At 37.3% G+C, this 16,778-nt stretch overlaps 1 non-coding gene across 1 annotated transcript; it reads left to right on the forward strand.

Moving 5' to 3' along the window:
* The first annotated feature begins 16,244 nt into the window (after positions 1 to 16,244).
* On the forward strand, positions 16,245 to 16,319 carry Trnas-cga (transfer RNA serine (anticodon CGA)). The gene has a single exon. It is a non-coding gene; the product is annotated as a tRNA-Ser (tRNA).
* Positions 16,320 to 16,778: the final 459 nt, after the last annotated feature.

Consider the following 16,778-nt stretch of genomic DNA (forward strand, 5'->3'; position numbering starts at 1 on the left):
AAATAAATAAAATAAAATAAAATATTAATTATAGAATATGTATTATAGTGATTGGTTGTAATTAATATTTGCTTATCTGGAACGTAGACGTTTAATTATTTGGTATCAGACACTTGACAATGGCTTTTTCGTAAGTGCAATGTTATTCGTCGTTGACCGTGAAATAAGACACAAATAATCAGACTTCGTATTTAAATCATTTCCAAAGACTGCTGTGGTAGGTGCGGACTCAAAATCTAAATCTCAATATTAGAATAATTTGCCAGCCATGTCAATACGTCGTACAGAGGTGACTGTCTACTAAACATAAAAAAGTTTACACAGTTAGTTAAATCAGATATATTCAACGAATAAGCCTACAGTTAAATAATTCAACTTACTTTCATAAATATAAATTCTTTACAGAATCGAGTGCCTAGTAAGGTTGCATCTCGCAGTGTTCTTATATAACATCAAAAATGGCGGTGTGCCAGTTAATAAAATATACGCGCTTCCAGCCTCAGCTATTCTACAAGACCTTCTCCTTCTTAATGAAACATAAGAGTGTCATAATTGTATTTTGTTTTATCAGCGGCATAGCGCTGCAGTTCTGTGCCATAGGCTTTATTTATTTGTCAGAGATTAATTATTTAATTAAGATTTCGCGTTTCCGAGGAAACTCACGCAAATGCAAATGTGCCTTTATATTGCCCCCTGAATTGCAAGGCGAAAGGACACACCTGCAGGCGAGCAATTCACCTAAAGGCACAAGAAAATCTAAGTTATCTACAACTATTTACATGACATACATTATACAGCATATTATATACAAAATTTGAATGACGCGCGTGCGCCGTAAAAGTTGTAATGTTGGCAAAATAGAGTGCGCGCATGCGCAGAAGCGTCTATGTGACTCCGGCACTGCCGTTATATCGTAAATTTACATCACGCGGCACAATATTACAGTTCATATTGTTCGTGTGCGCGCGCGTTTCTTAGTCGTTGAACAAAGAAAATATTCCACCAAGGTTACATATGAAGAGTACATTCTATGACAGGTAACTTAATTTTAAAAGTACAATATTTGTTATAATACAATACAACTTTAGATTGTTGAATGTTCTTAGTTACACAGTATTGCATTGAAATGCTTCAAAGAAAAATGTGTTTTTGTTTCAGGTGCGTTGACCTATACACATTGTGTCGTTATTACAGTTTATATTCATCTGCTGCACAGTAATGTTTCACAGGTTAGTGTCGTCGTGGTAAAGTTTTTTTTTCACAGTAACATCGCTGTATAACAACGTAATTGATACATAAGCATGTCCATTTCCTATTTCCATTATAGTCGTTGTGATCCAGTTCGTCGTGAAAAAAAGCATTGTTTATTACAGATCGGACGTGACCCGTCGAGTAATTGGTCCATACGCAGTTTGTTTCGATATTCCGTGGAAGCTTGGTTGCAGAACCTCGAACGGCACATAGCTGGCGTAGATCCTTGGACAGACCAGGTAAGTGTGCCCGTCACATTTCGAGAACATTCCATTCCCTGAAGTTCCAACCAAAATTCTTCCACTCGTCGTGTTGTCGTCTGGACAGGCACGTTGTGACCATTTAATCCAGGTAACATCTTGAAGTTAGGTATTGTAGTAATGTCACTAGACGATGCACCAATTACGCACTTCACATTTTCAGTTTTTCTTTTAAAATATAGCTCACCTAAATGATCGTAGTTACTTATCAAAGAAATCGTTCATCGCGTTTACAAAGGTACGATGCATGATGAATGTCATTAACAGTTTCTTTCACATAGGTTTCTGCGTAGTTGCAGACTTAGTAATGTACGTTAATGTCCGTGAACAGTGGTTCACTATGCAAATTTTTAAAAGTTTTTCACATTTTGGCACTCGTTATCGTTCAAATTTTCACATAGTAACAGTTACATTATACATCATTTTTTAAAAAGAACATAAGTAATCATACATATACATGTCACATATTTTCTTAGCATAAACATAATTCAGTTACACATAAGCATGTTTACATCATCATTACATAGCTACAAATTATTACATTATGTCACATTTGATTACATGAATTGCAGGTATTTACTTTCTCTTTAACGGTTTTGCTGGGATTTTATCGATGTTTTTTGTGATGTCATCTGAAATTAAGATAAGTTAGACACAACATTCATTACATCAGTAGGCAAGACCAGGCGTTTTCACTACTCAATAAATATTCAAAATAATAAGAGACGCAAAACTGTTAGATTCCTCGCGTTTTGTGCGTGTGTGTATAGTGTCTGTGTGGCCTTGGCTACTGGTAGATGCTTTTCTTGCTGAGAGATGTGCGTCTAATCTATTTCTCGAAGTAAAAGGTCCCTTCACAGATGACGTCTGTTGGTTCATCAGGTGTCATACCAAGTCAGTGGTACCTACAGTCACAAATGTTCCGTGAAAAATTAATATATCATTCACTGCTACGTAATCATAAATTTTACCTTAATATTCAGTCTTCTTGGTAGTGCCGCGGCGTTGAAAGAAAAGTTCTTCTGCCTTCAACTGCGTCACTTGTACAGCTGAAATGAGAATTTCTATACTACTTATTATCTATGTTGTAGCAAACAGAGTTTTGCGAGTTGCTTAGCAACGTTTTCATGGATATGACTTTGACATTATTTAGCATGAAATGCTCTAAGATCTCGGTGTGCGTATAGCCCAATAATTTTGTTAGTTCTAGGATGTTGTAACAGATACGCACCAGGATGCGGTATGTTAACAATAATATAAGGTCCTTCATATAGCAGACGCCACTTAGCATTGCGTCGTTTGAGTGCTACAGATTTATGATGAGTACGAAGTAGTACAAGCATTCCTGCCTTGCATTTTTGTTTTCTTTTTATTATGTTTGCGTGATGTTTGTTTCGTATCTGTGCGTGATGTGTCAGTGTAGACAATACTTCTTTTATTTTCTGTTCAGGTGTGATTTCCTTGTCTGACAACTTAGGTAATGGTTCTATCCATTGATCGTTTTGTTTGCAATTGAACATGATCTCGTTAGGTGTGTAATTTGTATTGTAAATATTTAAGTTATTGTGTACGTCTTCGAAAAGACTTAAGTAGGACACCCAATTAGTATGCTTTGATGAAATATAAGTCCTCATGAATCGGTTTAGTTCTCGGAAAAGTCTCTCAGTCGCGTTACATTGTGGACTAAACCTTTAAATAAATATACTTTTAATGTTATTGTCCCTCAAGAAATTTCTCCATTTGTACCCAGAGTAGTATGCTGCATTATCTGACAGAATTGCTTTAGGTTTTCCCACGTGCGTCAGGTAATCACTTGAGAATCTTCGTATTATACCATTTGCAGTGACGGATTTTAAAGCATAAAGTTTTACATGTTTAGAAAATATATCGTAAAAAGCTAAGATATATTTGACGCCTCCAGAGCTTGCTGGATGCGATCCACTGATGTCAGTACACAGAATTTCCAGGCGTCTACTCGGTATAATAGAATGTAAATCTGTTTTTGTGGATAAATTCTGAGGTTTTGATTTTTGACATATGACACATGTTTTCAGTTCCCTGTAAATTTTTCTTCTCATATTGCTAAAATAACAGTATGGGCCGAGCTTTGCCAAACACCTTTTCGTCCCATAATGACCCCAAACTGTGTGTGCCAAATCAAATTACGTTCAGACTCTTTGGGAATGCATACACACCAGTTAGTAGCATTTGGATGTCGGCGATAAAATAACACATCATTGTGTAACTTGTAATACTTAGTCAAAGGATGATTGTGTTTTTCTACCAGTAATGTTATTATCTTATACCAGTGAGGATCAGATTTTTGTAATTTAGCCATGTTTCTGCACATATGAATATAATATTGGTGATACTGCTTGTCTTGCATTAAGAGACTCCTGTATTCATTTATATTTTCTAACTCACTGTTGGTTTCATTCATACCTTGTGGAAGTCTAGACAAAGCGTCGGCAATGGTGTTGTCCTTACCTTTTATGTACTTAATTTCAAAAGAGTAGTTCTGAAGAGTAACTGCCCAACTGCCCATCGTGATAATCTAGGATGTACAAGTTTACAAGTTAACAAAAATGTCAGGGCCTTGTGATCGGTATAAATTGCTGTATGTTTGCCAAATAAATAATAATTGAATTTCTTGAATGCCCAGACTATGGAAAGTGTTTCTAACTCAGTAGCAGAGTATGTACGCTCACATTCAGTTAGAGTACGACTTGCAAACCCAATAATTCTTCTCTGTTCCTTTTCTTTATTCTTTACAACTTTAAATAAGCAACAGCCCAGGCCAGAACGTGAAGCGTCACAAGTCATAGAAAAATCTAAATTGAAATCTGGATGGCTTAATATGTTTGCATTCACTAAAGCATGTTTAATTGTATTAAAGTCATTCTGGCACTGTTCCGACCAGATCCAAACTTGATTCTTTCTGAGTAGATTTAACAGACGTTTACTGTTCAAAAGTGGTTGTGGTCTGAAAAATGAACATAGCCCAAGGAATGATTTTAACTCCTTTTTTGTTCGAGGGCTAGGAAAGTTTCTGATAGCATCTAATTTACTGGGATCAGGACTTATGCCCTGTGAATTAATGATATGTCCTAAATATTTTATCCCACTGCAACCAAATTTTGATTTTCTAAGATTGGCTGTGACTCCAGCTTGTGCAAATTTTTCTAAAATTCTTTGAAGTGTGTCAACGTGTTCATTCCAAGACTGTGTAGCTATCAGTATATCATCTACATAGTGTGTGACTGTCTCAACTAAATCATCGCCAAGCACGGTATCTAGGGCTGTAATGAATACCCCAGAACTGACATTCAATCCGAAGGGTAGAACACAAAACTGATAGGTTCGCCCCCCGAACATAAATGCAGTATATTTCGGAGAATCAGGAGTGATACCTACTTGCCAAAATGAATTAGCGAGATCTATTGTGGAAAAATATTTTGCATCTAGAAATTTCTGTAATTGCTCTTCTAAATTTTCGGGTTTAGTGTGAACTGGTAAAATTATTTCATTAATTGCTCATGCGTCTAACACTAGCCTAATGCTACCATTTGGTTTTTTGACAACAAGTAGAGGACTACAGTAAGGTGAGGTGGATGGTTCAATGACCTTCCAGTCTAACATTTGTTTTAATTCTTGCCACACAGCAGGTCGTTGAGATAACGGTACGTTATATGTCTTGTGGTAGAAGATCTTGTGAGGCTTAACTTCAATCTTGTACACATACGTGTTGATAACACCTAATCGTTTGGTAAAAACTTGTAAATATTTGGATAACACTTCCTGTAGTTTTATATGTTCATGTACACTGAGAGCTGTAGCTTCATTTATCTTATGATCAAGCAATGTTTTCAAGTCCATTAGCTCTGTGTCAGATGAGTGTGTTTGCATGTCTTAAATGTCATTGTCAAGTACTAACTGAACCTTGTACCCTGTACAGTGTTTGTCATGCTTTAGAGTTCTCCTGTCCAAATCAATAATAATTACACTGCCTTTATCATTTAAAATACATTTACCTTTGGAGAAGTCTATAATGCAGTCCTTCTCGCTCATAATATCTAATCCTAATATGCAATTTGTCACAAGGTTTTGTGCAACCAGGAATGGCCATTGTACGGTTCCATTACCTATTTTAATGTTTACAAAAACTTGCTTCTTAACCCTACAAGACTTATTACCTAGAGCAGTAGTTATTTTACAGTTTTGGGCGGGAAACTCAGGCACAGGCTCCAATTCACACATCTTTTTATAGAAATTAAAAGACAAAACGCTCACAACTGCACCTGTATCTAAGATAATAGTAGTTGGAATCCCACCTACTACAATTCTCATTGTGGTTGTATCTTATAAATAAAATAAATAAAAATAGGTAGTTTTTGTTTAGAATTATTAGGCATATCAATATTTTGTTGTTCGATGATGGTGTCAAATAACTGATTAACAATGAAGTCACCCCCCAAGAATTCTTCAGCCACGACCCGGGGCATAGAAGTGACTGTTTCTAGTTTGTTGGATTAGCATTTGTATTAGGTACTGACACAGATTGAGGTTGTATATCAGGTGTCACTTCTATTATATTCACATTCGGATATTGCCTGTTGTGATCTCCAAACTTTTGCGGTTGTTGTTGCTGTTGCGCATTATGACGTACCTGTCGGTCGTAAGGTATGCTCCAATTTTGTCCTGGTGGCTGCTGTGGTATAGCAGTGTTTGAATGAAAGTATTGATCGCTAAGAGTCCACCCTTGAAACTGTCTTGGCTCGTAGTTATTATTATTTCAATTCCGTTTGTGTTTTTGTTGTTATATTTGTATCCGTTGTTGTTGTTACCGCGGTGCCTTTTGTATGGATTGCCGCATGAAGTGTTATTACTGTTGTAACCGTTGTTTGTATTGGAATACGCGTGTTGATTTTGATTTCCGTATTGAGACGGCATGGGAGTTTGCTGTTTTTGCTGTACCGCGTATCCAACTGTCGGCGCTGAGTTGGCAAGCCTGCATGTTTTGCATACCACTAATATAAACATTGTGGTTGCTGTTTTGCTGATCTTCTAGTAAGATGTCAACCGAATCTAAAGCTGTTAAAAAATAATCTGGATCGTCATCCGGAATATGTAAGAGCTTTTCTTTAATGTTGAAAGGCAATTTGGCCTTCAACGCACGGAGTATATCACGTGTTGCGACTGGTTCGTCCAAAAAATGTCCCATGTTCCAGCATTTTTCAAAATATCTGCGTAAGTTACCATTTTTACTGTTAAAAGTTTCAGTTTCAAAAATTTGTCTTCTGAGTCGCTCCTGGACGGATTGCGACCAGAATTTGTTCAGCAAGGCACACTCAAACTCACTGTATGTGGTACATACGTCAGCTTGACTGTATGCCCAGACAGCTGCATCGCCTTGGATGTAACCGACGATATATGAAATCTTTTTCCGGTCACTCCAAGTGCGTGGAAATGCGTTACTAAAAGATTTAAGAAAAATCACCGGATGAATGGTTCGTTTTTCTGGGATAAAAGTCTGTAACTGCCTGTGTTTTATTAAGCTTTCTTCTTCCTTTGCATTATGATATGGATTTGTTCCACTGTAATTACTGTAATGTTCAGATGGCGAGTAATTACGATAATGTTGCTGTGGTTTGCCATGATAATAGCTTGTGTTTGTGTTTGCACGTCGAGGTATGTGTTGTTGTCGTGGTGTGTTTTGTTCTTGTGTGTTTGTCGTGTGCGGTATGGGTGCGTCATACTCGTATGTATATTGGTTTCTGAATTGTACATTTTGACTGATATTTTCGTTACATTCAGACTGTGGTTGATCGGTGAATTGTCTGATGGGTGCAGTGACAGATTGTACTGCGTCACTAATCAGCTGTTTGTTATTAGTGATGTACTCCGCTACGGAGTCGTGCACAATTGTTGGTAAATTTTCACGTATGCATCTATCAAAATGTTTGTCTTTGTTCTCTACCCAATCATGAAATTCTTTATTAATATTTTGAAAATGAGCTGTGGCATCAGATTGTAAGATGTCAGTCAGGTGTTGTTCAACATCGTCAAATTTATTCTGCACGTCAGTAATTCGTTTTTCAAGGTTGTCGTGTACTGAAGGATATGTTTGAATTTGTTCAGTAAGAGCTTCACACGTGACATTAAAGTTTTTTACTTGTGTCTGTAAAAGTGCTACGTCATTTGTAGTCTTTTCTTGTATCGTATTAAGCTTGGAAAATTTCGTACTGAGTTCAGTCATCTGTTTGGTCAGTGTGGCGTCTATAAGTTCCACACGTTTACATAAAGTGTCATTACCTGTCTTGATTGCTATGAGATCAGATTTAATTTCGTCATTTTGTGTCTTTAACTGTTCATTTTGTGTCTTTAACTGTTCATTTTGTGTCTTTAAGGTTGACATATTTTCTGCGTTTTGTTTCATTAGCATTTGTAACATGTTGGCAATGTTTGCTGTTTACAAGGTATCTGCCCCCGCCGCGTCTTTAGACGTGACGTCATGTATTAACATGGGCTCTGACTGAGACTTTGAAATTTTTGTGGTGGACGGCCTATTGTCAAAATTTCCGGTAACACTTGCGTCAATGTTTGATGAATCGTCACTACCGGTTGCTGTCGTAAAGTCATTTTCAAACATTTGTCTCTCGTCCGAGTCGGATCGCGTCTGAATAGTATGTCTTTGCTGTTTTCTAGTTATGACCATGCCACACGTAAGATATGCTTCGAGAAAATAAAGTTTGACACTGGTTTTAAAATAAAATGCAATTGAACATGAATCGCTCGTAGCAACAATGGCTGTTTGTTAATTTAAAAATGTAAACTGAATATGGGATTATTGTTAATGGCTGCTGGCCATGTTGCAACGTATCGTACAGAAGTCGGCCATATTGTACACTCGTGTATAGGTATTGTTGCAGAAGTTATTGTTTAAGGAAAAGCACTGAGAATGAAATTTATCACTGAAAACTGCTACGCGTGAAAGAAATACTACAGAATCTACTGAAGAGCTAATACACTGAATTATGCGTCTGGTCAAGCCTGCCAATGCACAGATGCTGCGTCAACCTTATTTTGCTGGAAGCTTCATTGCGTCTTCCCGCAAAATTTTAGAATTGGAAAATATCTTCAGATTTTTGTTATTTCTCATATATCCAAGTCCAGGTACAGAAAGTTAATTTTTCACGTGAAACAAAGAGAACAATGACAAAATAACAAGTCCGACACGCAGTCGCCAATATAAAATAAATTAATAAATAAAATAAAAGATCAATTCAAATATTTAGGTGAAACAATCTCAGAGACTGGTCTAGAAAAAATTGGAAATGAAATTCGTTGTCAAAAGATGGAGACAGCTTTTAGACTTACAAAAGACATCTACAACAAAAAATGTCTCTCGAGGTACTCTAAATTGAGACATTACAACACGGTCATAAAACCAGAGTGCCTTTATGGGGCTGAAACGCTAATTTTAAACAGAAAAAAGGACATTCAAGAAATTCAAAAAAGAGAAAGAAAAGTAATCAGAAAAATTCTAGGTCCAAAATATACTGAAGAAGGAACATACAGGCTAAGAGCAAATAGTGAAATTCAACAATACACCAGCATATATTCGGATATGAAAAAACGCAGATTAAAATTTTATGGGCATATTAAAAGAATGGATGCTACCAGACTAACTAAACAAGTAGTGGAATTCTACGAAAATCGAAGTAAAGCTAAATTTGAGACAATAAAATGGATTGCTGCTATAAAAGAGGACATGAAAGAAGCAGATATAAAACAAGATGAAATTCAAGACAGAAAATTATTTAGGCAAAAAATTCATGACTGGGTAGTTGGTCAAGCTGAAAAACCAAAGAAAACTGGAACCACATGGTCTGATGAAAGGAAAAGAGCTCATTCCGAGAGAATGAAAACAATTTGGGCAGAGAGAAAGTCTAAAAGAAAATAACTGAATGCCCCGTGATTGTACTTCGCGTGGTCCAGTAGGGCCCAAACGTGAATAATAATAATAATAAAAGATCAATTATAGATTATGTATTATAGTGATTGGTTGTAATTAATATTTGTTTATCTGGAACGTGGACGTTTAATTATTTGGTATCAGACGCTTGACAATGGCTTTTTCGTAAGTGCAATGTTATTCGTAGTTGACCGTGAAATAAGACACAAATAATCGGACTTCGTATTTAAATCATTTCCAAAGACTGCTGTGGTAGGTGCGGACTCAAAATCTAAATCTCAATATTAGAATAATTTGCCAGCCATGTCAATACTTCGTACAGAGGTGACTGTCTACTAAACATAAAAAAGTTTACACAGTTAGTTAAATCAGATATATTCAACGAATAAGCCTACAGTTAAATAATTCAACTTACTTTCATAAATATAAATTCTTTACAGAATCGAGTGCCTAGTAAGGTTGCATCTCTTATACAACATCAAAAATGGCAGTGTGCCAGTTAATAAAATATACGTGCTTCCAGCCTCAGCTATTCTACAAGACCTTCTCCTTCTTAATGATACATAAGAGTGTCATAATTGTATTTTATTTTATCAGCGGCATAGCGCTGCAGTTCTGTGCCGTAGGCTTTATTTATTTGTCAGAGATTAATTATTTAATTAAGATTTCGCGTTTCCGAGGAAACTCATGCATGGCATGCAAATGTGCCTTTATAAGTCGTCATACAAAATTATTTATTACTTACTTCCTACCTTTGTCACTAAGAATGTGTACATATTTACATACAGAGATTTATCCAGAATGATATCTGTCATAGATACACCAGATTTGAGCTGGTTCTGTTATTCTATTTACACACACACACACACACACACACACACACACACACACACACACACACACAAGTTTATTCCAAAATCTACTATGTACATTCATCACCAATTTAATCAGAATTCCATCCAGCACTGTGAAAAGTTAGAAATCTGGATTAGTCATTTCCAAGAAGAAAATTCGATTCAATCATGTATATTACTGTTTGCCTGGAATAATTTCTCTAGTAATACAGCTAAAAATGTTTACATTACTTTAGTTTTATTCACTTGTGTGCAAAGAAAAATCTTTTAAGTTCTCTTCATATATGTGCATGTGTAGAAGGTAAATACTAATCTTATTAACAGAACATATTCACTGTTTCTCCTCATTTCGTATTACTAATTTCTTGTTATGAGTTTCACACTTCAGACTGAGTTGTTGTATAAGATCTTGCTTGAATTGTATTTTGCATCATAGTTTCAGATATAATACAAAATTATGCCTCATATAGCAAAATTGTATAGTGTACATCAATGTTTTATGCTGCCATTATTTTACATAAGAATGTAAATAGTCACACCTCCAAGTGTGGGTGAGAGAACCAATCCTCCTCCACACTCAGGTCCTGTACCAGTCAGTTAAAGCATAAACTAATGAGTGGCTCATAGCTCGATGTCTAGGTCATAACTCTTTTTTTGCGTTTACATACCGCCAAGAAGATACAGGTGTGTGACAGTGAAACAGTACTCCATTTACATAGTTCATCATGACTATTTTGCTAAAGATTTTGTTTTACAGCTTTCCATTGGTGATCAGCATCTTGTGGAAGGTCCATGTTATCACACATCTTTAAATAATATGAACAGAAAGCGCCATTATGTATAAGAAAAATGTGAAAGTCAAATGTTTGCTCAGAGAGCTCCACAATCTCATTAAGACCTCATGGAAGACAAAAATGAGCACCCAAAAATATTTATTTGTTCTCCATTGATACATACAATTTCACAATTAAACTGTTGAAGAAAAAGAGGCCACCGTGCAAGACCACAGACAATACAGAAATTTTCTAACAGCCCAAACAACTGCAAATGCTTTTAATGCTGTCACTGAGTATGATCGCTCACACTCCATGAGAATTCTGCTCACAAAACTTATTGCACAAATGGTAGATCTTCTGTAAACATCTTCAATTTGATGCAGAAGTGCTCCCACCACATTAAAAGATGCTTATCCATGGCTAAACAAAAATCCTTATTCAAGTCCAGGTGGTTCAATAGATTTACATTGACTTAAGACTTCCCTTATTATCTCTTTGTACTGGTTTGATCACAACAAAGTGGAATTATTAGGCAGCAGATACAGCAAGGTATTGCTGTTTAAAAGCTGGTTTAAAAAAAAAAAAAATGCCAGTCCAAGGAATGCTTCTAGTTGTCTTTCTGTTTGAGGTACAAGAAAATGCTTAATCACTTCAATATTTCCTTTATCCAGAAGTATTCCAGATCAACAAATAACATGTCCTAAAAATTTTATCTCCTTACAGCAGAATTTTGATTTTTGTAAATTCGCAGTAACTTCAAAACTTAGAAATCTATAAAACAATTTGTCCAATAGTTAGAAGTGCCTAACAGTTCCAAGTGTTCCTTCCAGGATGTGGTCACAGTTAAAAGATCATCTACATATACTGTTACTCTGCTTAATTGCTGTGGGCCCAAAACACTATCTAAACTGAGATGAAAACTCATGCTCCAAGGTTCAAACTGATAACTTCTACCTGAGCAGACAAAGGCTGTATATTTGTGACTAACTGGATGGGAACAACCTGCCAATAAGAAGATCACAGATATGTACTGACTAGATACATGACTTCATGGAATTTTAGTATTTGTTGAGCTGATATGTCTGGTTTTGTTCAGACTAATACAATAATTTTGTTATCTGCATTCATATCTAAAACTAGGTGAACACTATCATCTGGATTTGCAACTAAAAGTAGTAGACTGCAGATTGTCAAAGTTTCTATTATTTTTTATTTGATCATTCCTTCAATATCTCTTCTAACATCTTCCATTTTATGCTCAAGTTGCAGTATAAGATGAGTGACAAAAGGTCTGGTGATGAAGAACTTTCATCTTGTACACATATTCACAAATAATCTCAGGTCTCTTGTCAAATACTGTCAAATATTGTAATAATAAGTCAAATAGTCATCTTTCTATACTGTAATTATGCAAGTGGATTCCTTTACTTTCTCTTTTATGGCCTGACTGTCAATTTGTAAATCCACTAATGTGTATGCTCATTGCTCATGGGCAAATAATACTTCCTGGTAAATAAGCTGAAGATTCGCTTTCTGAAAAAAACTTACTATGGTTTGGTGTAGTCTTAACCAAATACAAAGAAATTTCTTAGTCATCAACATAGAAATAGAACTTGTCATTATATGAATCTATAATGTCTTGTTGACTTAGCATTGTTTGCATTTATTTAGGTAACAAATTTACATTACCTGGTTCCTCTAGGGATGCATCATCCTGCATTGGTAATGCTTGTACTTTGCCCAGTTTCTGATCATCAAACTAACAGGAATATCTTATCTTGTTACTACCTCTTTGGCAAGACCATTTGGAAGAAGAAACAAAATTTTCCAGATAATTTGATGATGCATCACCTGTTTCATGAATAGAAATTTCTCCTGAAAAATATGCTTCAAGAGAATTTTGCGCCAAATTTGACTTGTCACTTACCTGTGAAATACTATGACTCTGTTGGAATGTTTATTTATTTAGATTTTTTTACATGGAGTCATCAATATGATGGCTTTTCCAAATGTCAGCTACAGTTACAAACATAAAATACGTTTAGATCTTAGCCTTACACATATTAATACAGTCAATTATTTTTTTACAATATTTTAAAGCTCATAAACTTAACCATTTAAAATTCTTTGAGTGAATAGAGACACTTTTGAATTAAGAATTGTTTTAGTTTTCATTTGAATTGCTTATTATTACTGTTTTTATGGACTCTGGCAGTTTATTATACCACATCAGTCCATTAGTATATGGGCTCTGGTCCATCACTTTTGCTGCCTGCGACATTCCTCTGATTAATCGTTTCATTCATGCTAGCAGATTCGCTTACTGTTCGCCCCACCTCACAATATAGCATTAATATTAGACTTAAAAAAAAAGGCCTGGAAAGGGGATACAATTGGATGTGAATGTATGCATATAACCACACCATGTGATGCACATACCTCATGTACGCCCACCGTGTATCCATACTGATTCCGAGCATAGTGCGGGCTGTGCCAGTGTGAGTGGAGCAGTGCAAAGATAATGCGGGCACTCACAGTGGAGCAGCAGGTGTTCGCCGTGGAAAGTTACTTGACAACAAAGTCTCAGAAACAGTGTGGCTGTTGTTTACTGAGAATTTTAATGGTGTCAAAGAATAACATGAAATGCTTAGTCTAATAATGGTGTCAGACAAGATCTGCTTAGAACAAGTCAAAAATAATCCTGAAAGGTGCCCACACAACAGAAAACGTGACTGCAGTTCATCAGAAAATGCCTCAGAGTCCTACGAAATCAACCTGACACCTGTTGCAAGAGACTAGCATATCACGCCAATCATGTGGACGAGTACTCCACCTGGACCTGCACATGTGTCCCTCCCGAGTGTCCATTGTTCATGCATTAAAACCGGAAGACGCTCCTCAACGCCTCCAGTTTTGTGAGTGGCTGTTCACTGAGATAACAATGAATGGTTTGGACATTGATCTGTTCTTTATGTCTAATGAAGCCTGGTTTCACTTGAGTGGTTATGTCAACTCAGAGAACCACAGGTTCTGTGTAGCAGAGAATCCACATAACATCCTTAAAATACCACTGCATGATCAGAAGGTTGGGGTTTGGTGTGCAGTGTCTGTACACCGCATTATTGGTCCCATCTTCTTTCATTAGATGCTGACTTCGGCGTGTTATGTTGTCAACCTTTTGAATCCATTTGTGACAGCATTAACGGAGGAGGAAAAGACCTACAGTTATTTGCAACAGGATGGAGCAACTGCCCATACAGCTGGCCAAATCTTGGAGCACATTTACACAATCTTCATACCTGACAGAGTCGTTAGCAGAGGTCAGTCTGGTTGTAGCCCCAGCTGGCCACCCAGGTCACCTGATCCATCAGTGCGTGATTACTTTGTAAGGGGAGCCATGAAGTCTAAGTCGTATCGCAGCACCCCTCATAGTCTTCAAGAACTGCACCAGAACATTTAAGACGAGATTGCAGTAATTCCAGCAATCCAGATTCAGTATACTCTCAGCAACCGGGGCCCAAATGTGCCAAGAGATGAATGGTGGTCACTATCAATATCTTCAACAGTCAAGTTAGTACTGTATTTCCTTTCCTCCGGTGTGTATCTTTATACCCTGGAACTCTGTTCTCCAGGTCAATTTCATTTGCTCCAACCTGTATAACAATAAGTTTCACTCAATATTTTAAGAAAATTGAAAGGAAAAGGGTGAATACAAAACAACTCCTAAGCAACAAGCTCTCAATAGCATAAGCACACGTCATAGAATGCCACACAGAGGTGAAAATTTTTTTTAATGATTTTTAACTAAACAGGAAAAAAGACATCTTCGGCTGTTAGATCAAGTTACAACTTCTTTTCTCCAAATGTGTTCCATAAGATGTGGAATAATTAAAAGTCGATTACATTGCCTCATTTGGTGTGTGTCATACATGAAAAGGAGAAATAATAATCATTATAGACGAAATTTTATCTTCATAAATTTAAACATCACACAACAAATTCAATTACCGCTCTCGCGACTGTTCATGTCAGTATCAGCCATTCGTAGTGTTACATTGGGTATGTGTAACGTAACTCTTTATTTTTTTCATTGGAGTAGGACGCTTGCGGAATTTATGGAAAAAAACGTATTTTACTATTTATAATTTATTCAAAAACAAGGGCATGATAACAATGTATTAATTATATATGATTTAAATTAATCAACATTACATTGCAGTTGCAAATGCATTTGTTTTGTATTTGTAAGCGTAGGAAATCAGTTTCAAAACGTCGGGTCTAGTTTTCAAGTAGGAATGGAGTTGATCACTTAGTTGATGTTACTCGGAGAGAAAAAACTCTTTCGACAGATGCTTTACTTCCACACGAACAGAAAACGTAATCAATAATCATACGAAATTTCGTACAGTTCAGATTGTTGAGAAATGTGTGAACAACTCCTCCCAATAGTCCGTGACATAGATGGAAATAAGCGAAAACTCGTCGAATGTGTTCGTATCATGGTCTCTGCTAAGAAATCCTATTGTAATCAGCAAATGTCCGCCCCCGGTAGCTGAGTGGTCAGTGCGCCAGACTGTCAATCCAAAGGGCACGGGTTCGATTCCCGGCTGGCTCGGAGATTTTCTCCGCTCAGGGACTGGGTGTTGTGTTGTCCTAATCATCATCATTTCATCCCCATCGACGCGCAAGTCGCCGAAGTGGCGTCAAATCGAAAGACTTGCACCAGGCGAACGGTCTACCCGACGGGAGGCCCTCGTCACACGACATTTCATTTTCATTTATCAGCAAATCTGTCGCATCCTGTATTTCTTCCGAAGTAGTCACTTTTGTCAAAGTTGCCCATACAAACACTTCCAAGTCTGCATTGAACTGACACCACAGATCCAAATATTCTTTGCTAGTCCAGAATGAGATTTTCACTCTGCAGCGGAGTGTGCGCTGATATGAACTTCCTGGCAGATTAAAACTGTGTGCCCGACCGAGACTCGAACTCGGGACCTTTGCCTTTCGCGGGCAAGTGCTCTACCAACTGAGCTACCGAAGTTTCGCAGGAGAGCTTCTGTAAAGTTTGGAAGGTAGGAGACGAGGTACTGGCAGAAGTAAAGCTGTGAGTACCGGGCGTGAGTCGTGCTTCGGTAGCTCAGTTGGTAGAGCGCTTGCCCGCGAAAGGCAAAGGTCCCGAGTTCGAGTCTCGGTCGGGCACACAGTTTTAATCTGCCAGGATGTTTCATATCAGCGCACACTCCGCTGCAGAGTGAAAATCTCATTCTGGAAACATCCTCCAGGTTGTGGCTAAGCCATGTCTCCGCAATATCCTTTCTTTCAGGAGTGCTAGTTCTGCAAGTTTCGCAGGAGAGCTTCTGTAAAGTTTGGAAGGTAGGAGACGAGGTACTGGCAGAAGTAAAGCTGTGAGTACCAGGCGTGAGTCGTGCTTCGGTAGTTCAGTTGGTAGAGCACTTGCCCGCGAAAGGCAAAGGTCCCGAGTTCGAGTCTCGGTCGGGCACACAGTTTTAATCTGCCAGGAAGTTTCATATCAGCGCACACTCCGCTGCAGAGTGAAAATCTCATTCTGGAAACATCCCCCAGACTGTGGCTAAGCCATGTCTCCGCAATATCCTTTCTTTCAGGAGTGCTAGTTCTGCAAGTTTCGCAGGAGAGCTTC

Source organism: Schistocerca serialis, chromosome 1 (assembly GCF_023864345.2).
Source record: "Schistocerca serialis cubense isolate TAMUIC-IGC-003099 chromosome 1, iqSchSeri2.2, whole genome shotgun sequence".
Taxonomy (NCBI): domain Eukaryota; kingdom Metazoa; phylum Arthropoda; class Insecta; order Orthoptera; family Acrididae; genus Schistocerca; species Schistocerca serialis.